We start from the raw sequence: 21308 nt of genomic DNA, 5'->3' as shown, positions 1-21308 counted from the left end.
TACTTTACCAGGCATTGCAAACTGAATGATTGATGGTTGTTAGCATAGGAATAATGTCTGCAAAACTCTTAAAAACCATTTGAAACTACAACTTTACCAATGTGCAGGAGTGCTCCTCTAGCCATCTACTTAGCAGATACTGGACTTATTCCATGTAGTCATGAAGAAATCTCATGACTGTCATCCAGCTGGCACTTAGAAAAGGACTAAGCGTGATGTTTAGGAGGGTGCTCATGTTAAAATGAATGGAGGAAAAAAACATTTTGAGGGGTGATGCAGATAAGTAAAGAGGTAAACCTAACAGGCGTCTTTGAAAGCAGGTTGTATTTTTTTTAGGAGGGTGTATATTATTGCAAAGAGGGTGTCATGTAGTCAGTTTCCTTCCATCTCCTGATGAGAGAGAGAGAGTTAACTTCTTTGTGATCTGAGGTTCCTCAATATTGATGGTTGTCCCACAGAAATGATTTCCTGCACGAAGTGCTTTCTAGGCTTCCAAATCTGCATTCGTTTAGTCCCAATTTGAAGGTCCTAATGTGTGTGTGTTGTGTTTATATGTGCATGATCTCGTTCACATAAAGGAAGTGGCAGTACAAAATTGATGTGTATTGTGAAAGATTATAGGTTTTCTTGCGTGGGATGTTTTGCTGCCACGTGGTATTTACTGGACACAGCACCAAGAGGCCTGCTTTTCTGATAACTGATTGTTCAACAAACCCACGACGGTGTTAGATTATGTAAGGGCTCATATTCCACTACTCGCTACTTTAGACACTGAACCTGTGGACAACCCCAGCCATTTGAAAAGGGCTCAGTAATAGATTACTCAGATTGGTAGGGTTATCAATAGCTTGTTGACAAAAGAAACTATCACAGTTTCAATTGGTTAAGATGATTTCATTTTCCCTCATTTTACCAGTCAGTGAGCGTTTATTGCAAATAGTCAACACTGAGACAAAGGAAGGATGGCCATTTTTGAAGTGCAAGCTTCCTGTGTGACACAGGGACGAACTAACCAACAAGGCCATTGTTTTATGCAAGAACCTGTGCCCACCTGTTCTATCCCATTTTAGCGTCGTTCTAGGCCCTGCTGAATTGGCAGCTTTTGCTAACACCTATGCTAAATAAAAAATAACTGATATTGCCTAAAATCTTCTATACCAGCAGTTGCTGTTGGAGCCAATCCACAACACATTTCCCAGGCCAATGGCCTTGGAGCTCTTTAAAGATAGCAGAGTTATGGCTCACTCTTTGGGTGTGTGGTCTCCAATCCCTCAGTTTCACCAACTTTACCAGGAATGCCAGAGCTACTCAGTGGCCCTTGTCTATCATCAGAGGTAGTCCTAACATCTCCAAGAAGTTGCTCAGCCTTTTTGTGGCTCCAGAATTGGTGGTGGTTGAGCATGTTGTGTTCGTCCTCATCAAGCCACTCCAGTGCACCGACAGTCGGTCATTTGTAGCCAGTAGGGAGCAGGATTTGGTTTTGTCTGTCAGCTGGCACACAGTTGTCTCAAACCAGTGGGTTTTAGGTGTTGAGAATAGTTATGCCCTCCCCTTTCAGTCTGCTTAACCTCCTTTCCCTCCTCAGGCTTTGAACGATCATTCCGCCATTGTCTCTCAAGAAGTGCAGAAAAGGAAATAGGATGCTAATCTAAGTACTTCCTGGAACCTAAGAACTATAGTGTGCTACAACTGATTCTAGATCCTCTCTTTCTGAATGCATTCCTTCGGAAGGAGAAATTCAAAATGCAGATTCTGACCTGTATGTTGACCTTGGACTTTCAGACTACATACTTCAGTTTCCCTTCCTACAGTTCACGGGCATTTCTTCTACTTTTTTGTGACGCGGGACTGATTTCAGCTCACCTTCCTCCCCATGAGCCTGGTGACAAAGGTGATCTCAATGGTTGCACATAATCATTTCATGTATTCCCCTGCCTCAATGACTAGGTTCTGAAAGTGAGAATGCCACAATCAGTTGCTGACCAGCTGCAGACAGTCACGCTGTTGTCTTCTCTAGGGTTCTCCATCAAGCTGAAATCCCACCTTTGAACAGTGCAGAGTATTCCCTCTATATTGGCAGTTCTGGACACATTGGCTATCACAGCCTTTCTAACGCCACAGCGAGTGTGTGATTTCGATGTTTTGGCCTCATCTTGGGTTTTGGTCTCATTTCAGGGTACTTCATGCTTGGTCTCTTGGCCTCATTCGTCCTGCTGATGGTTCATGCCCATTGGCACATGCAAGCTCTGCAGTGTAACCTTCACCTTCAGTTGGCTCAGCTGTTGGGGGACAAGGCAGCCCTGGACCTTAATTGGTGGACAAAGGATGCCAATCTGACTTACGGCAGACCATTGTCCTGCCCCATGTAGAACTTAGTTTTGATGGACACATCACTGGGCTGGGGCGGCCCTCAGGACAAGTTGGAGAGCAGAGGCACATCAGTCTTCTGGACTGGTTCTGACAGGCAACAAGATAGCCATGTTGTACTTGCAACAAGCAGGGCCTTGTGGTGTCCCATGTGCTGTACCAGGAGGTGTTGAAACTGTGTTGCTGACTGGCTCTTCATAGGATTTCCCCAATTATTAACCATCTGGCTGGCTCCCAGCAGACCAGAGCTGATGACCTCAGCGGATGTTAACTGTCCAACCAAGACTGGTGTCTACTCCCTGAACATGTTCAGGTTGTCACACTGTGTGATGTCCTATGTACAACATTTTACTACTGCCGTGAATGCACAGTGTTGGGCCTTTCGTGCTCAGATGTTTACGCCTCTGAGCGTTCAACCTTCTCGGTCATCATTTCTGCCACTCCTTAGCTGAGCCCTCAGGAATGTTAGGAGAGACCAGGCAGGGCTCATCCTGATAGTCCCACTGTAAGTTCTGAGTCTGGTACTCTGATCTGCTAAGCCTCAGCATTTGCCCTCTGCCTTGTCTACCTCTTCAGAAGGACCTCCTGTTTCATCAGTAGGGCAGGGGTTCTGTAACTTGGCAACCTACACCCCTCTGGATAGTGAACAGAACTATCTGAATGGCTTTGACCTGTGGAAGTGCTGGCTGTGACTTTGGCTTTTCGCAACCCGTCCACAAAGTAAAAAGTATTTTGGCTGCTAGGCAAAGTTTGTGTCCTGATGCAAGGACTGTTGGGCTGATCCACTTCAGGCTAAGCTTTCTGACGTACTTAAGTTTGTTCTGTCTTTTGCGTAGTTAGGCTTCGCTGTGGGCACTGCTAAGTTACTTGTTGGTCTTTTCCACCTTTCTGCATTTGCTTGATCCGACCTCTTTGGTCAGATCACCTGCTATGATGTGTTTAGACTTACTTAAGTTTCATCCCCCACCTTTTATTTTCCTCTGTGGGGCCTTAATTTGGTACTGATGTTCTTAATGTGCATGCCCCTCCAGCCCATAAATAGGTGTTTTTTTTGAGGTTGCTGACCCTTAGGACTGTTTTCTTATTGCAGTCACCTCTGCACTGCGTCATTGAGCTGCAGGAACTGTCAGTTGGTGTAGGAAGGGACACTTTTTGCTATGGTTAGCCCCTTTCTTTTTGCCTGGTACCTGAGGTAATTTAGATTGTTAGTCCACCGGGTCCTTGCTACCAGGTCCCCAGTGCCAGAGCTCTTTCCCAAAACTGCACAGTTGCTTTGCACAATTGGCACAGTCTTTATCACCCAGTGTAAGTCTCTAGTAAATGGTAACCTGATACCTAGGGCCTGGGTTACTAAGGTCCCAGCACCAGTTGTGCCACCCCCAGGGACTCCTTACCAAGCCCACACAGTGCTTTGTTTTTAATGTCCTCATATCCCCACCAATAAGCACCAACCAAGTTTCCAACATCCCTCATGCTTAGAATCTGGGGCTCCTCCTCAGTCAAGTTGACTGGGCTCCACCAAATGGTCACAGTCTCCCCAGCCTTACTGATTTGAGAGGATGTAATCATTGGCCGAAATAACATATATCTTCAGCAGTTCCCCAAAACTTCCTTCTTCATTCCCATTATTTCTCCTCCTATCTATTTCCTTGAAGAAAACCACCAATCTCTTCCAGGCTTGCCAGGTGGGGAAAGAGGCCTATGTCTAAAGCTTACATATTTCCCTTCTTGCAATCAAAGTTAAATAAAAAGTCAAATTTCAATACTTAACATGGGAAAAGAGGCCTTCCGTGTCCTGCTGCACTATCCCAAGCATAACTGACGCAGTGCTTCCCTCCATAGTGATTACCAAAGAGTGAAAAATTATCTTCTTCACTGCTCTCTAAAATTCTTCCAATTTTGGGCAAGTAGCAAATATATGCACATCGGCCTCACTGCTACCACACCACTTGCAATTTGAGTCTTAACTTCCCCTCATTTTTGCCAGTTTTTTCGGGGTCCATTAGACTTGATGGAAGGTAAACAAGTGTTTTTTCCTTAGTGCAGCAGTTTTAACCACAAAGTAAAGTGTAGCTAAAGATACTTGCCGTAAGTCTTCCAGCTCAGCATCAGGCAAGTATCCATTCTATGCAGAATATGGTCCTTTAATCTTGACGTCTGCTGCCATCACTAGTTGCTGGTACCAACACGCCACTTCCTTCTTCATGACCCAATAATCCCGAAGATCTGTTTCCATTTGCCCTGGTACAGAGGCAACCTGACTCTTGAGCCACGCATTCACTTGGTAGACCATAAACCTAGAGATAGCCCCCTCTGCCTTGTTATTCCAACAATCCCAGGTTAACCTCTGCCCATTGTCGACCAACTGCCCCATCTGATAATGCCACTCTGCTTCAAGGGCTTCGCAAGACTGTTGAGCAGACACTGGTCCTGGGGAATCCCGTATGGGAGACAACCTGCTGTAGTAGGCAGTACCCAGACGTGATCTAACCTCATACCAAGTACTTGCTGCTGCCTGTCGACATTCCAATCTAACTTTTCGGAAACATTTGTTGCCCCAAATTTATAAGATAAACCTTCCTCAGGCAGGCCCAAAAGCATTGCTCTGAACATTACCTCTATCAAGGTCTCATCTGGGCATAGTAGAAGCAATCTATTGTTTTTTTTTTTAACTGGAAAGCCCTGCAATAAAGTTGTAAGTCTGGAAGTCCTAGCCCCTCCTACCTCTGCTTTCCTCCTCAGTTTCTTCCAAGAAAGACGTATTCCCCTACTAGCCCAGATAAATGATGTTATTTTACCCTGCGATTTCAGGAGAGCCTTTTTATAAAAAAATTGAGGGGATGTTATCAAACACAAAAGTAATTTTAGGTAAAATAGACATTTTCACCAAGTTAATCCACCCATATATAGAAAGCGAGAGGTTCTCCCATTTTTGTTGTTGAAAATTCTCCTATCTTGTCACCCGTCTTTTCAATATGTACTGCTTCCATTTCCCCTATATATAGTTATTTTTAGCCCCAAATATCTCATTTCAGCAATTTATTCTTTCCCACCAACACTTGATTCCAGCTCATTATTTCTGTTTTCTCTTCATTGATCTCGTTTCTAGCGAACCTCCCAAAGATCCTTGCTTTAGGGAGCGCAGAGCTGGGGTAGGGGTGACAAACTAGTCGTACCACTGAGAAATTATCACATTGACTGGACCACATAAGCCTGCGCTATCCCTATGGGGCCCATCCTTCAATATGAGGAGGGTTTCTGTCCTGTACACTTAACTTAGTTTACTACAAGAGTGAGGATTAGGTATGTCTTTTTTAGGTCCTAACAAATCGCACCTAGATCTTTTCAGACTACTCTAGCGAGAAACATGTTGACCCTTTTCATTTAGGCAGTATAGGGACTTCCAATTCTGCCCAGTACCAAATCCCAAGACTGTAGGGTTTGAGAACATTAGACACCATATTTGAATAGGGTAAAATAGACATTAATCTTATTTTCCCCTTATCTCTTTTTTGTTTTTAATCTTGACAGTAGCCCATTTCCTTAATAAACATTTTCTTTCATGGTTCCCGCTAGTCAATTTTAACAGCTTACTTCACTAGTCCCTCATAACTGCACTCACCACCGGCAAACATCTCTAAGAATAAAGATTTCTCGCTAAGAGCCCCCTTGAGGCAACCGTCCGGCATTTCAGTTCCGGCCTGACGACGAGGAGCAAAGCCCGATAATGAAGCATGTCACCAAATGGTGAGTGAGGGCTCCTGTTCCTGACTTAGGATACCCACAGGTACCTACCGATCTCTCCCAGACTGGGACTAGATCCACCATTTCTACTGTGGAACTGTGCATCCATTTTTTTGTGATTTTTATGGGAGTATTATGCACAGGACCATTCTCTTTGGAAAATCCTCCCACAATATATGCCCTCCTTGTTTTTTGTTTTGACGTATAAATCATTAAACCTTTGGTATATAAAGTGATTTTCCCGGAGTATACAAAGGGTTTTATCTCTTTATTTCATTTCAAACTTTGGGCAAAAGGTTTGATGTAAAGATAAAAAAGAATAGGGCAAAGGGGGCAGCCTTGCCTTGTCCCCCTTTCTATTCTCACTAGTAATGATAGACTGTCATTCACTGATATCCGTGCCGTTGGAGCACTATAAATCTTAGAAAGTGTGTGTTGGATGTGGCCCTTTTGGCAGGTTCATCTCCTGACTTTTTGCCTCCTTCCTCCTATTGTTTCTGACCTCTCGCTGTTGGCTCCAGGACTCTGAACACTTTATCACTGCTGATCAGTGCTAAAGTGCATGTGCTCTCCATTCTAAAGTTGGTATGATTGGCTTCTACCTAATTGGCATATTTAATTTACCTGTAAGTCCCTTGTACAGTGGTATCCCTACAGCCAGGGCCTGACAATTAAATGCTATGTGGACCTGCAGAGCTGCTTGTGCCACCAACTGAAGTAGCCTTTCAAACCTGTTTCAGGCCTGCATGCAGATTTTTTCTGCCACAGGGACCTGGTGTTGGAAATGGCCTTTCTGCAGGGCCACTCCCAAATTTCTTGCCTTGCTCCTTCCCTTTTTTTCTGACCCCATTTTTACTGGCTTTAGGACTCTGCACACTTTACCACTGCTAATCAGTGCTAAAGTGCATATTCTCTCTCCCTAAAACATGGTGACATTGGCTCGTAGCCAATTGGCATATTTAGTTTACTTGTAAGACTCCATCAAAGTACACTACATGTGCCCAGGGCATGTAAATTAATTACTACTAGTGGGCCTGCAGCACTGGTTATGCCACCCACATAAGTAGCCCTTAACCATGTCTCAGGCCTGCCACTGCAAGGCCTGTGTGTGCATTTCCCTGCCACTTTGACTTGGCATTTAAAAGTAATTGCCAAGCCTTAAACTCTCCTTTTTCTACATATGTCACCCTTAAGGTAGGCCCTGGGTAGCCCATTGGACAGGGTGCTATGTAGGTAAAAGGCAGGACATAAACATGTGTGTCTATATGTCCTGGTAGTGAAAAACACCTACATTCGTTTTACACTGCTGTGAGGCCTGCTCCTTTCATAGGATAGCATAAGGGCTACCCTCTTATACTGTTTGAGTGGTAGATTATGATCTGAAAGGAATAACCAAGTTATAGTTAGTATGGTACTAGAACATTTTGCTTAATTTTTGAAGTTGGATTTAATATTACTATTCTAGAAATGCCACTTTTAGAAAGTGAGCATTTCTGTACACTTAAATCCTTCTGTGCCTTACACTCCACATCTGGCTAGCTGACAGCTCCCTTGTGCATTTCACTCAGACAACCCCAAACATAGGAAGCTCAGTCACACCTGCACACATCTGCATACTGAATGGGTCTTCCTGAGCTGGGAGGGTAGAGGGCCTGACACATGTCAAAGGACAGTGGCCTGCCCTCACACAGTGGACTGCCAAACCCCCTCCTGGGATCTTGGAAGACCGAATGGAACTGAAAGGGGACCCTGTGCACTTCTAAGCCATTCTTTGAAGTCCCCCCACTTCAGAGGCACATTTGGGTATTTAAACAGGGCCACTGACCCTACCAACTCAGACACTTCTTGGCAAGATACCTACTGGGAAAGGAACTCTGAGCCAGAACCGGCATCCTGCTAAGAGAAGCTGCCTGGCTGCCCAAAGGACTCACCTGACTGCTTTGCTGAAAAAGACTGCTGCCTTGCTGTTGCCCTGCTGCCCTCTGGCTCTACTGAGAAGTGCTCTCCAAGGGCCTGGATTAAGCTTGCCTCTGGTTTCCTGAAGTCTCTGGGCTAAAAAGACTTCGTCTCTGCAAAAGAACTCCTTTAAGCTGCAAAAATCGACGCACAGCCTGCCAGATTGGATGCACAGCCTGCACTGCAGTGAGAAAATCACTGCATGCAGAACTGGAACGCCGCAGCCCGGCACCCGTAGTGGAGATAGACACAGCCCCAGCTTTGCGACCGGAACTTCAACACATGGCCCACTGGATCGACGCATAGCCAAGCCGGAACAACGCAGCCCGACTTCCTTCAAGAGGAATCGACGCAGTGCCTGCTGTGCAACAGAAATTTCCCCACATCGCCCACTAGATCGACGCAGCTCCTGTGACTTTGCCCTGCACGCCCAGGATTTCTCCGCCTCGTCTCCGGAGCGTCCAAATACCCTGCACCCCAAAGAGGATCCACGGCTGCGTGCCGGAATCAACGCAAAGCCCTTGTTGCGTGATAAAGCATTGACGCATCATCTGTGTGCGTCCGGAGAAACCAACACACACCTCCCCGTTTTCCACGCATCTCCTCTGTGGTCCCTTGACTTTTTAGGATGCTAGTTTTAACCTTTGTACCCACCCTTGGATTGTGAAGAGTCTCAGGCGCACCCTCATGTGCAGGTCTTAGGGGACCTTTTAAAGACTCTTTACCTTTATCCTTGTTCTAGTTACCCTCTTTCCCTTGTGGGTGCTTTTTGGCCTCCTTTTTGTGGTATCCTCCTCTAGTGGAATTTTTGGTCACCCTTGTCGTGACCCAGTGGTCTGCCTTCTTCCCAGACTCTTGAGGAGAAAGTGGAACTAGTTCTACCAGGAACTGGTGTAACTTCTCCTGCACATAGTTACTCAACAGATGCTCTTTCATCAATAAATTGTAAAGCCCTCCTTAATCATGCACTTTGTTACCTTTCAACCAGCCACCTGGTATCTTCACTGAGATGTCCACAAAGTCCACCATGGATCGAATAAATGACTCCGGGTTTTTTTAGTCTCCCTGTATTCCTCAGGATTGAGCCCAAATCCCTCAATCAGGGTATCCTTCATTGAGTCATAGGACCTTGTTTCTGCCTCATTCAGTGTCCGAAGTCTATCCTTCCACTTTTCTGAGGTCAGTTCCCACAGGAGAGAACCCTAATTGTTTTTTTTCCAACATCTCTGGACACACAGGCCCTCTCAAAGGCTGTGAACCACTTGATGATATAATCACTGTCCTCATACATGGGGACAATCCTTTGGGGATTTTAGAGTCAGTGCCCTACTCTGTCCCTAGGCATGTAATGGATTCCACCAATCATGGGTGCTAAACCTATTTCTGCTCTTTCCCTTTCTATGGCCAGTATCCTGACCTCCAGGGCAATTCTTCGAGCTAACGTCTCTAAAATAATCTCATCTTTGGATAATTCTTCTCTGGACCTTGAACAACCTGAACCATCCTCACTGGAGGGGGGTGCTCTAGGCACCTTAGGTTGTTTGTGGGGTGCAGGTTCCACTCTCAAGTGGTGAGGGGTCCAGATCCTCCTCTTCACTTGAGCTGCCCTGATCTAAAGGGTCAGTGGCTCCATCAGTAGGATGGGTCCGCTCATTCTCTGCCAACAGCTCTTGCACCTTTAGAGAGGTAGGGCTTGAGCCGGTTTTATTTTGTACCCTTTACAGAGGGCTCTTAACTGCTTGTGAGAAATCTGAAGGTGAGGGGTAGGGTCAAGCCCCTTATCCACACCCTCTGTGGTACTCATTTTTGTTCTAAATTGGGACCTTTTTGAGCTAGAGAAAAAATGCTAGCACAGTTTTTACAGCCCTACCTAAAGTAAGTTTTTTAAAGATTTTAAAACTGTTAAGCTACAGGTACCTATCCAGGGCCCTAACAGTTACTTTTAAGAATGTGGAAAAAAATACCCAGTTCAGAACTACAGTTTAACTAAAGGCAGTTTTTTGGATTTACTTGTGTGTCACTTATTGACCCAGTGGTATCCGCAAATGCAAAATTGCAGACCCCATCGCTGCCAGTGTAAGAAGCTGGCTCTCTATATGGTGCACTAAAAAGAAGTACACTGTACAGAGACAAAAATAGATAGAACTAATGCTCTGTTTTGTGGTAGTGTGGGCGACCAGTTAGACTTATCATAGGGTATTGTTAAGCATTTGTTGTACTCACGGAGGCAATAAGTGAGACACACACTCAAAGAATAAATCTGAGACCAATTTAGAAAAATACTTCCTTTTGTATGTACTTTAAACCCAAGAATGTTTTCAAACATAAATACTTTTTAGTTTAAAAAATCGACACAGTGCAATTTCAGAGTACTTCAATGTTAAACTTTGAAGGTGAGCAATGTTCAGCAAACATGGAGGCCAATTTCAGAGAGTTAAGGTAAGTACTGGGCACTAATCAGAACCACACCAGCAGGTAACTCCATGCAGCACTGGGGCGGTCGGGTGCAGGGGTGCACAAGGCTTCAGTTGGCCAGTGGGATTCAATGGGAATTGGTCCTCGCGGAAACAGGCTGCAGGCTCTGGCCAGAAAGTCAGTCGGAGACAACAGATAGGTTGTAGACATGGGGTCCTAGGGTATGTAGGTGCACCTTTGGTCCTTTTCTCCAGGGCCGACGGATGTAGGGGTGTCCTAAGGCGTTGGGTTTCTCCATCCGGGAGCACTCCCAGTCAAGGGGTCCTGTGTGTTGAAGCTGCAGGTGTCGTCAGAGAGTCCACCAGGGGGGAACCCAGGCTGTACTAGAGCTCAGGGGAGCCCGGGGGATTTCGTTGGCACCAGTGACCCACCTCAGATTGGGTTGTGGGCGACAGGTTTAGTGGTTGCTGGAGATGTCGGGTTATCTCTCACCACAAGGCTGCAGGAGTTGGGGGGTCTGCGTGCAGAGCTGCAGGCAACTTGGGGGAGTCCAAGGGGGGTGAACTCACATTGAACTCGGACTCTGGATAGTTGGGGACCCGTACTGGTGCTGTTGGTTTGCTCCACATCGGGTAGTGGACGCCGGGTGCAGTGGTCACTTAGGGTGTCGGGTCTTTGCTGTTCCAGAGCCCGCAGAGTCCCTTCTTGAGACTTTGTTGCAGATCATATTAGCTACTCACAGGAATCTAATTGCTTGTAGAAGGCAGGCAGTCCACCTGGGGTTCTTGGAGGCTCAGCTGCGGGATGAGTCGTCTTTTTGGGAAGAGTCCATCAAGGTCAGCAGGCAGGCCGGTGGGGCTGGTACCAGGTCAGATGCTTCTTCTTTTCCTCTTCTGCTGATGCAACTCTTCTGTGTCCTTTTCTTCATAAGGTCGTCAGGATCTGAGTACTAGGGTCCAGGGGTGCCACCTAAATACTCAATTTAGGGGCGTTAATGGAGTGCCAGGTGGTAGCCGGTGGGCTGACCACCTTTAGGGTGATTACACCCTTTTTATGACCACTTCCGCTGGGAAGTGTGCATAACCCTAGTGACCTAATTCCTTCCAAAGATGGGGGAATTTAAAAGGTGGTGTCCACTTCATGCTCGTCCTACCCCTAAGGTGGATGAGCTGAAGCGGGCACACCTCCTTATCTGCCTAATTTTTCCGCTTGTTCTGCTGCCGAAAGTGGGGTCAGGACAGGGGTGTCGGTCATCTCCGCCACCTGAAGAAACCTGGGTCGCATTACAAAGGCGGCTGAGCCTTTGAAGCTCCCTGCCCTGGCATGTCCATTGTGCCTGGGTGATGGGCTACCACTCCCTCCTAGTGCAGGCTTTTGTCTCTGGCCCTCTAGCGTGCTAGCTCTCACCTTGGGGGGCCAAGAACGTGTCTAAGGTGACTAAACTGGTCAGGACCATTCATTCAAAACACTAGTAGCTGGGAGGTTTTTAGGGGGCACCTCTAAGGTTCCCTCTGTGCGCAGTTATTGATAAATCCCTCATTGGAATCATTGAGGGTTTATTAATTCGAGATGTTTGATACCAAGCATCCCTATATTCAGAGAAGCCATCATGTAGCTGGGGAACTTGTAGTGACCAGTGTCCAGCACATACATTTAAAATGGCTTCCCTGTTCAGTTACTATGTCTAAGAAAAGACCGAGACATAGCAGGACATATCTGCACATGCACATATGCCCTCACATGTCAGGATGCACCCTGCCTTAGGGGTGACTTACACCTGGCACATGCAGTGGTAGGGGACATGGCACACAGGGGTGTGTGACAGGTTGTGTTTTCAATTTTGACCTGCACCAACACACGCCCTCTGCAGTGGCAGCACTGTGTGGGTGTGGTGAGGGGTCCCTGGGGGTGGCACAACAGGTGCTGCAGCCCTCGGGGACCTTCTTTAGTATCCCAGGCCCTAGGTGCCAGGGGCACCATTTACTAGGGACTTACACTGGGTGCTAAAGAGTTTGCCAATTGTGCAAAACAACTGTGCAGGTTTGGGAAAGAGCTCTGTCACTGGGGACCTGGTAGCAAGGACCCAGTGCACTAACAGTCAGAATTACTTCCGGTACCAGGCAAAACGCGGGGGCTAACCATGTAAAAAAGGGTGCTTGCCTACAGTTGGTATTTCATACTCAAGAATATTCTTCCAAAAATATATCGTCCTTCCATGTGGGTCAGACCATCATGCTCTTCTTTGTGATACATCCCTCTCAGAGGGAGGAAAGACTACACAATTGGATCCCAGGAGAGCCCTTAGCTTCTTTATTGATAGGACTAATCCGAAGGGGCTCATTCCACCAGAGACCGAGCTGCCACCGAAGCCTAAGCCAGGGGTGTTTCAGTGTTGTACATCTGCCAGCCTGCTGTGTGCAACCTTTTTCTGGTGGATACTTCTGGGAGAAGATTCCTCACCTTTAGACTAACTCCAGGCGCCAGACTGGATCCAGAAGATTTAAACAGCATTTCTCCCATTTGCAGGTTGGTGGCGTTCTGGAGCTCCCCATCAACGTTGTTCTGCACCAACAAAGCAACATATAAGCACCACCCCGGACCCTGTCAGTTCCTTTCTTTACGTGGCTTTTTACGTGGATCCAGAGCACGTTCTCAACTTTCTTCTCATCGGTTGACAAGTTTTTTTTTCCTTCAAAATTATTTTTTCCAACATACAAAAGAACTGTGTTCTCTCCTAAAACTGCAGGGTTTAAGCATTGCAGGGATTGTCGCAAACGGATGTCTGTAGCAAATCCTCACAAAGTCTTTCTCTGGTGTTTGGTACAGCCCACAACTTTAAGTTCTTAGAGGGGTGTGCCCTTATGAACCTGTAAGCGTCCGGGAACGTGAATCTGTATGACATCTGGACAGAAAGAAGCCTCGGAAATCCCATTTCCACTCAACTTTCAGGGTTTGGACCCATTCCTGCTGTTCAGGAACTTCCCATGACCGGTCTTCACCGAAGTTTGTCTAAATAGAAGTGGAAGCACAAGAAGATCAAGCAGGTTTTGTCTCAGTCCCACCACTTTCAGTCTGCAAGGTCACCTGCCAAAGAGCTGATTCCGCCACTGATCGCGATGCACCCCGATTTCTGGGTCCATCAGCCAAGTCCCAATAGATTAAGGCCTTTAGAGGGGCCACACATTTCTGCACCCTTTTACCGCCTCTGGTGTGCATTCGGGCCCCAATGATCTCATAGGCCTCCAGAAGAGATACCACTGGGTGGGTCCACCCTCAGTGCTGTCTGTGCCTGCAAAACTTACCTTGGGTTCTGCTCCGATATTTGAGCAGACTTCCAGTCGACAAAATCCATACCTGTCCCTGCAACATTGATGCCGGCACCACCATTCTAGAGGATGACTTAATTCTAATAGCCTTCTCCAACTCCAAGCCTAATCCATCTCTGCCCTGACTGAGGTTGTCTCTCAATGCCATACTGACTCACCCGGCCCAGTTTATTCTGACTGTTTGCCTTGGAGCCACACTCCAGCAACGTTTTGGTTCAGACTTTGATCAGAGTCAGTCTGCCATTGGGGATGACAATGAGGATGAAGGGGAATAGTTTCACCAAAAATATTATGACAGGTTATTTCTGGATTTACAGGAGGCCAGTGGATTAGACACTTCATGGACACTGGGTTGTATTCTCACCTGGGACCGCCAGTGGAAGAGGGTGCCTCCTTTGCTGTGGTAATAAGATGTGCAGCGGAGGTCCTAGTCTTGTAACTGCCAACTGTGGAAGTCAGAACCAACATACTATCAAAGGTTTTGCAACTGAACAAACTTCGTCAGAACCATTGCTTCCATTTAATGAAGCTCTGGTCTAAAGCCTGTTCTTGTCCTCCAGTGAACAGGCAGGTTGTCAGACACCACAGGACAGGCTCCAGACGACCCTGATTTCTTGACCCAGCACCAACTAAAGTTGTTTGGTGGTTCAAACTTTAACTAGTAGGGTGAAACCCAATTCTTTCTCCATGATGACCTCTGGCAGAGTCCAAATTTCTTGATACCTTCGGGAAGCAAATGATTTCCCTGCTGATCTAGCCTTTGCTGTCAGTCATTGTCATTTGCTTGCTGGGGATATATACCCATACTTTAAGGGATGTGATTGGCAAGATCTTGCTGGCATTTCTGGAAGTATTTCGGGTCAGCCTGCAGCAATCTGACCACCCTTGATGGTGTGAGTCAAAGTATTTCACCCGGTGTAGACTGGGCACCAACTGCTTGAGCAGAGGAGTTGGCACTAGCATGGTGCTTTGACTGCAGTCTTCGGAGCCATCCAAAGGTTTCTCAGGAGACATGCAAGCTTCTTTAATAGGCATGCAGTTTGATGGGCCTTGCCTGTTTGATAAGAAGGCCAGTAAAGCGTTGGAACACTTAAAAGAAATCTAAGCCATAGCACCTGCCTTAGGTCTTTCCACCCCTGTGAGACGGCACTCTTAACAATTTTGCCCCGTTTACAGCTACTCCAAAGGGTTGGTGAATCAGCAGCACCATGGCCCATTACCCCTGAGGGTTTGTGTATCAGCAACACACAACCAAGTCCTTTCAGCTTCAGGAGTGGGGACAATCAGACAATACCCAGGCCATTAGGGACAATGTGCTTCCTGGTCCCCTGCCCCTGTGGCAACAGCTTCCAAGCCACTTTAATTTGCCCTTAGTGGCCCATGACCACCTTGTGTGAGGCAGGATCAGGCATTTCCTCCACAGGTGGCAAAGGATAATATCCATCAGGTGGTTCCTGCAGATCATTCAACAGGATTATGCCCTGCAATTCCTTATAGACCTTCCCCCATCAGAGCTCCTTTCAGAGGAGCTTCTGCCCATCTTGCTCCAAAAGAGCAATAGATGGGTTCCTCTTTCCCGAAAAAGAGGTTGTATATTACTCCCAGTATTCCCTCGTGCCAAAGGAGGACAGAGACCTTTGTCCTGTTTTAGATCTGCGCCTTTGAAAAGCCTTCTTGCGAAAGGACAACCTCTGGCCCAAGCTCTGTCTGTCAGGGATTCAGACAACTGGATTGTGGCTTTGAATCTGCAAGGCGCCACTTCCTTGTACCTTTCCTGCAGTCCAACAGATGCTATTTATGGTCCAAGGGGTTTTCAGTTTGCCATGGCCTCACAGTGCCCCTTGGATGTTCACGTAAGAGGTGGTGCTGTTCACAGCACACCGTCAGAGGTTGGGAATTCCAGTTTTCCCTTAACTCAAAAACTGGGTATTAAAGCAGGCTCCCCACAGTCCGCTGTACCCACCTTCCGACGGCTGCAAACCTCCTGACATTGCTTCACTATCAGAGAGGTCACACATGCCTTCCTTTTATTGGAGACATCCTGCTTACAGTGCAGTTTCAGGCCTTCCCTCTGCCACTACCACAGTGAATCCAGGACATTTGGGCTATGATCCCGATGTATCAGCGCCAGTCATGGGTCTCACTGAGTGTGGTTCCGAGGCTTCCGGGTCTCTTGGCATCCGGCTTATCAAATATGCCAGGTGTCAAATGTGGACTCTGCAGTGGAACCTGACGTCCCAGTGGGTTCAGCATCAGTGGAATCTATCCTATTCCCTCCAGGGTTTGAAGGAGACTGCAACATTATGGAATGGTGGCTCAACCACAATTGACCCTTCACCTTGCCCCAAACAGAGCTTAAGGCTGTGCCAGATGTCTGGAGATCAAAGGATTCTGGTCTCTAGCAGAGACCCACCTCCACATCAGTCTCCTGTAATTGCTGGCCTCTGCGTGGCACTGTAAGCCTTCCTACATTCCATCAAAGGGAGGCTGGTTCGGATTCTCACGGAAAACACCGTAGCTATGTGGTACTGCAACTTGAGGCAAGCATGTGACTCCTGAATGCCTTTCCACTTCTGCCTCTCCTGCCCCAAATTCTGAACAAGATTAGGAACTACTGGCCCAGAGTCATCCTACCGTCTCTGAAATGGGCAAGTAGAGTGTGGTACTCAAAACCTCTGGACATGAGCATATGTCCTCGAACAGGTAACTGCTTCAGGAGGACCTCCTGTCAAAGCAGCTGGGCTGGGTCATGCACACAAATGTGCACAATCTGCACCTACATGCGTATGATTGGTTGGTTGCAGTTAAATACATTCAGTCTTCCTCCTGAGGTTGTGGCGGTCATCATGGCTGCCAGATGTCATCCTACTAACTCTACCTACATCGGGCCCTGGGACAAGTTTGTAGCCTGATGTGTTTCCCACATTATTAATTTTTTGCATGCCAGATTGTCGCACGGACGCCTGTTCCTTTTATCATTGGCCGAGCAAGAACGTGCATTGGGCACCGTTAAAGGTTATCTATCAGCTCTTTTAGCCTTTTTATGTTTACCAAACCGATAGTCCTTCTTCAAATTACCTCTTGTGATGAGATTTTTAAAAGATCTGACTCGCTTATTTCCTCAAAACTCCTTTCTGATGTCACAGTGAGACCTTAATGTGGTCCTTTGTCATACGCACCCCGTTCAAACCTATGCATGGCTCTCCACTACGTCTCCTAAATATGAGACCATGTTTCTAATCAGGGTTACTTTGGCAATTTGGCAGCTTGCATGCTGCTGCACAGACTTGACACAATCTCCCTTTTCATAGTTATGAAAACCTGAATTAAAATAATAAATTAGTCATCCATAAGTGCACCTTGCTTGCCCACAGTTGAGGGTGCATAATATTTAAGAGCTGAACATGTGTGACTTTAGAAATGGCATGATCCCCTTGTGAGTAGGCCCAAAATTACTTTCACTATTCAGACTGTAGCTGGTACATAGAAAAAAGTCAAAGTATAGATTATACACCTTTGTCCTTCACTAGCTACATACTTCCCTCCAAGACTTACTTTTATATTTAATAAGAATCCAATCTAATGGTAAAGTTGGAATTGTATTAAAAGTATGGGAAATGTTTTTTTTTTTTTAAAGAAAGTTACTATGCGTAAAGTTGATGGAGGATGATTTACATTAGCTCTCCAGTAACTGCCCAGCCAGTGCTTAGCCTGAATTAGGTGTGAAAGATGTGAAAACAAGTCACAAAGCAGATACAGTGCCCTGGGAGTGGAGCAATGTATTCTTCCTCTGTCAGGAACACCAGTTGGGGTGGGCCCAGGCACCTAATTTACATCAAAGAGGCCTTCCCTGTCACAAGGCAACACCTGGAAAGGCTCCCACTTTTGCCGGCCCCTTCTCCTCTTACTCAGACTGGTACCAAACCCAGTGAGAGAAAAGCTATCCCCAGAACATGTTTTGATTGACCACTGAGAAAGGGGACTGCTAACTACCCTGGTTGCATCTGTGGGTGAATACTCCGGATATGCACAAGTGTATGGGGGTTTCCCTATCTTGAATTTTGGGAATAGGATGCTCTCTAGGATTGTTTGCTGAAAGGCAAACTGGAACTGCTGAAAAAGTAGTTAGGCCAGGGCCCAACGTACTTCCATTGATCAGAGAGGGCCTAGGGGTGTCTTGGGGTGTGCCCCACCTTCATGCTGATAAACCCGACAAAGCTGGACCCTCACCCAGCCTGCCTCAGAACACTGTCTGAACCTACTGAAGAGTACTGGGCCTGCTGTCTTTAATTTGTGAGGAGCTCTGAAGGACTGGACCTGCTCCTTTTTGTACCCAGGACAAACAAGTGGAGTGCAATGTTCAGGTGGCTGACCTCCTGTGTGGCTAGAGGGACACACAACTGCAAGAGGCATTTTGTATACAATTCCTTGCTGACTAGCGGCAACAAGAACGTAAGGCTGGCCTTTGCTGGTGACCTCTGCTTGTCACCCTGCAAGTCTCTAGGTGCTCCCTTTATTTTTTGGGACTTAGCAAGTTTTTGTAGTGAACATTTCAAAACCGCCAGAGCCCTCGTGGGACAACCTTGTGAAAGGTATCGAAGCAGCATTTCCATAGCAATGGCTACAAAGTCAGAATTGTCCCACTTGGATGGATATGTTTCTTCAAAAAAGCAAGAAGTCCTTTTTTTGGATTAGGACTTTGAAACTTTTTCAAACTTTTTTTTTTTTTTTTTAACTTTCAGCCGTTTTCCGGGACCAATTCACTTCTTGCATCCAACCATGGCTCCATTGCGGATCGCCTGAAATCATTCCTAGTTCCCTTTCTGCCGCTTCCATAGACTATCATTGGCACTTTGCACTTTTTTGTACTATTTTCACATAAATCTTTAAATATTATCTCCAGTTTCCCCTGTTGGAGTTTTGTCATTTTGGTATTATATCACTCATAAAATGCTGCTCTGTATTTTAAAATTGTTTGCAGTATTTCGTATTGTGACTTTCCTATTTTGTATGCACTGATTAAATACTTAACACATTGCCTTTGTTTTAAGCTGGCCTCACCTCTTTCCTCCACCTACTACAGATTAGAACATACAGAGTTAAGTCTGTATCACGCCACAGAGTTTGCATCACCCTTATCTTGACAATCAGCAAAAAAAATCAACCTCAGACAAACAAACCCCTTTACCTCCCCAAATCCAGAAACTGTCTCATTCGTAGCCATCAGTTTGTCAGAATCCCCAACCTGTTAATAGTCTGCACTCCAGCAACTACTCCAGGTATTACATTCACATTTATTTGGTCTGAATCTCTCACCACAGCGCAAGTTATACCCACTGCTCGCAATGATTCCTTCTATGTTCTCTGCATCACCTTGGGCATGGGACATTGTTCCTTTTCCTAGTCAAAAATAAAACTGTCACTCCTTTCAAAGCGCTAAAATATCAAACTGAAATGGGCTTGTAAAGGGCACCTGATTCTCATGGTTCTGAGGGGCAGGAGCAACTGGAGATACACAGTACTCCTGCTGAAAGTACAACATTTTTAACTTCTTCCTGAAGGGATATGGGCGTGTTATATTTCAGATGGGATGGGTAAGGATTCCAATGTTTGGCAGCCAAGTAGGAGGAAAGAGCGATCATCCGTGCAGCTATGCTTGCAACGTAGCATCATCACCTGGTTGTCCAAGGAATAGAGTAGAGAGTGGGAAGAGCAATAAGGAAGAAATTTGCGTCTAAGGTATCGAGGCTCAGATGTTAAGAGCCCAATGAGCACAGCAATAGCTTTAACGACCTAACTTTACAATTAGGAAGCCAAGGTCTAACTCCACATTTAACAGCTCCATTTCTCGCTGCCATATGATCAGTCTATTTTAGTGTCCCACTCTCAGATTAACACATCCCTCTCGTCATGTCTCTGGAAAACGTCAGTGAACATCACAAATGTTTGATAAATCACATATCACAAGTGGCTAAACTTGCCTTCTAAAATGTGTCCAAGAAAATGAACACCAAACAAGAAAGCACAGAGTACAGGACAAGTAATTTTGTTTTTATAAATATCACGTACTGAAGTGTGGCCTGTAGGAAAGTACCCTCTTTGTGGCATGGTTACCCCCACTTTTTGCCTGCTGTCAGTATGCTTTGAGTTTTCACTGGGATCCTGCTGACCAGAACCCCAGCGATTGTGCTCTCTCTCCCTCTAAATTTGGTTACTTAGGACTTTGCACAGCACACAATTGGCACACTGGTGCTCCCATATAAGTCCCTAGTATATGGTACTTAGGTACCCTGGGCATTGCGGCACCAGGGGTTCCCCATGGGCCGCAGCATATATTATGGGAGCCCATGCAAAATATGTCTGCAGGCCTGCCATTGCAGCCTGCATGAAAATGTGCATGCACCCCTTCACTACAGGTCATTGCACCAGGTCACCCTTATGGTAGGCCCTCCTAGGGCCGGGTACAGGTACCTGTGTGTGTGAGGGCACCCCTGCATCAGCAGAGGTGCCCCTACAAACTCCAGCTCCGTTGCACTGGACTTCATAAGTGCGGGCAAGCCATTTTAGCCATGTACTGTACACAAGGCACTAACTGTGTTCAGTTACATAATGGTAACTACGAACCTGGGCATGTTTGGTATCAAACATGTCAGAATCATAGCCCAGTACTGTTGCTGGTATTGTTTGTATGATTCCATGCACTCTGGGGGCTCCTTAGAGGACCCCCAGCATTGCTCCTACCAGTCTTCTGGGGTTTCCGGGCAGCCCGCGCTGCTCCAACCCTCAGACAGGTTTCTGCCCTCATGCTACTTGACCAGCTCAGGCATAGGAAGGCCGAACAAAGGATTTCCTGTGAGAGAGGGAGGTAACCCCCTCTCCCTTGGAAATAGGTGTTACATGGCTTGGGAGGGGTAGCCTCCCCAAGCCACCGGTATGCTTTGAAGGGTACATTTGGTGCCCTCCTTGCATAAACTGGTTTGCACCAGCCAAGGGACCCCCGTCCCTCTCTGGCGCAAAACTGGACAAAGGAAAGGGGATTGACCACTCCCTTGTCCATCACCACTCTAGGGGTGGTGCCCAGAGCTCCTCCAGGTGGCCACTTGATTCTGCCATCTTGAATCCAAGGTGGGCAGAGGCCCCTGGGAGCATCTGAGTGGCCAGGTCGGGTAGATGATGTCACAGCCTCCTCCTGATAAGTGGTCACCCTGCTAGGTGACCAGACCCCCTTCCTGGGCTATTTAGGGTCTTACGCAGAATTTTCAGACCCTTCCTTGTTTCCCTTCCAACTCAGTAAGCTGTGCCTTGGCTAGTCAGATGGTGATGCCACGTTTCATGCATAAATCCACTGTGGGTCGCACTTTTCATACATTGCTGCCAAACATTGGAATACCTTACCCAACCATCAGGAACATAATTTGGCAGGAAAAAGTTAAACATCTTGTATTTCCACCTACACTATTCCTTCCCTGCAATTGTTGTTCCTGTCCCTCAGCACCATAT

General features: G+C 46.6%; 1 protein-coding gene across 23 annotated transcripts in view; it reads left to right on the top strand.

Annotated features, from left to right (window-relative positions):
• SCRIB (scribble planar cell polarity protein) overlaps positions 1-21308 on the top strand; it is a 551765-nt gene that overhangs the window by 408520 nt on the left and 121937 nt on the right. The gene's annotated exons all lie outside the window — the stretch shown is intronic.

The sequence above is a fragment of the Pleurodeles waltl genome, chromosome 2_2 (genome assembly GCF_031143425.1).
Source record: "Pleurodeles waltl isolate 20211129_DDA chromosome 2_2, aPleWal1.hap1.20221129, whole genome shotgun sequence".
Taxonomy (NCBI): domain Eukaryota; kingdom Metazoa; phylum Chordata; class Amphibia; order Caudata; family Salamandridae; genus Pleurodeles; species Pleurodeles waltl.
Note: the sequence above shows the minus strand (reverse complement) of the source record. Positions and strands in the feature narration are given on the sequence as shown.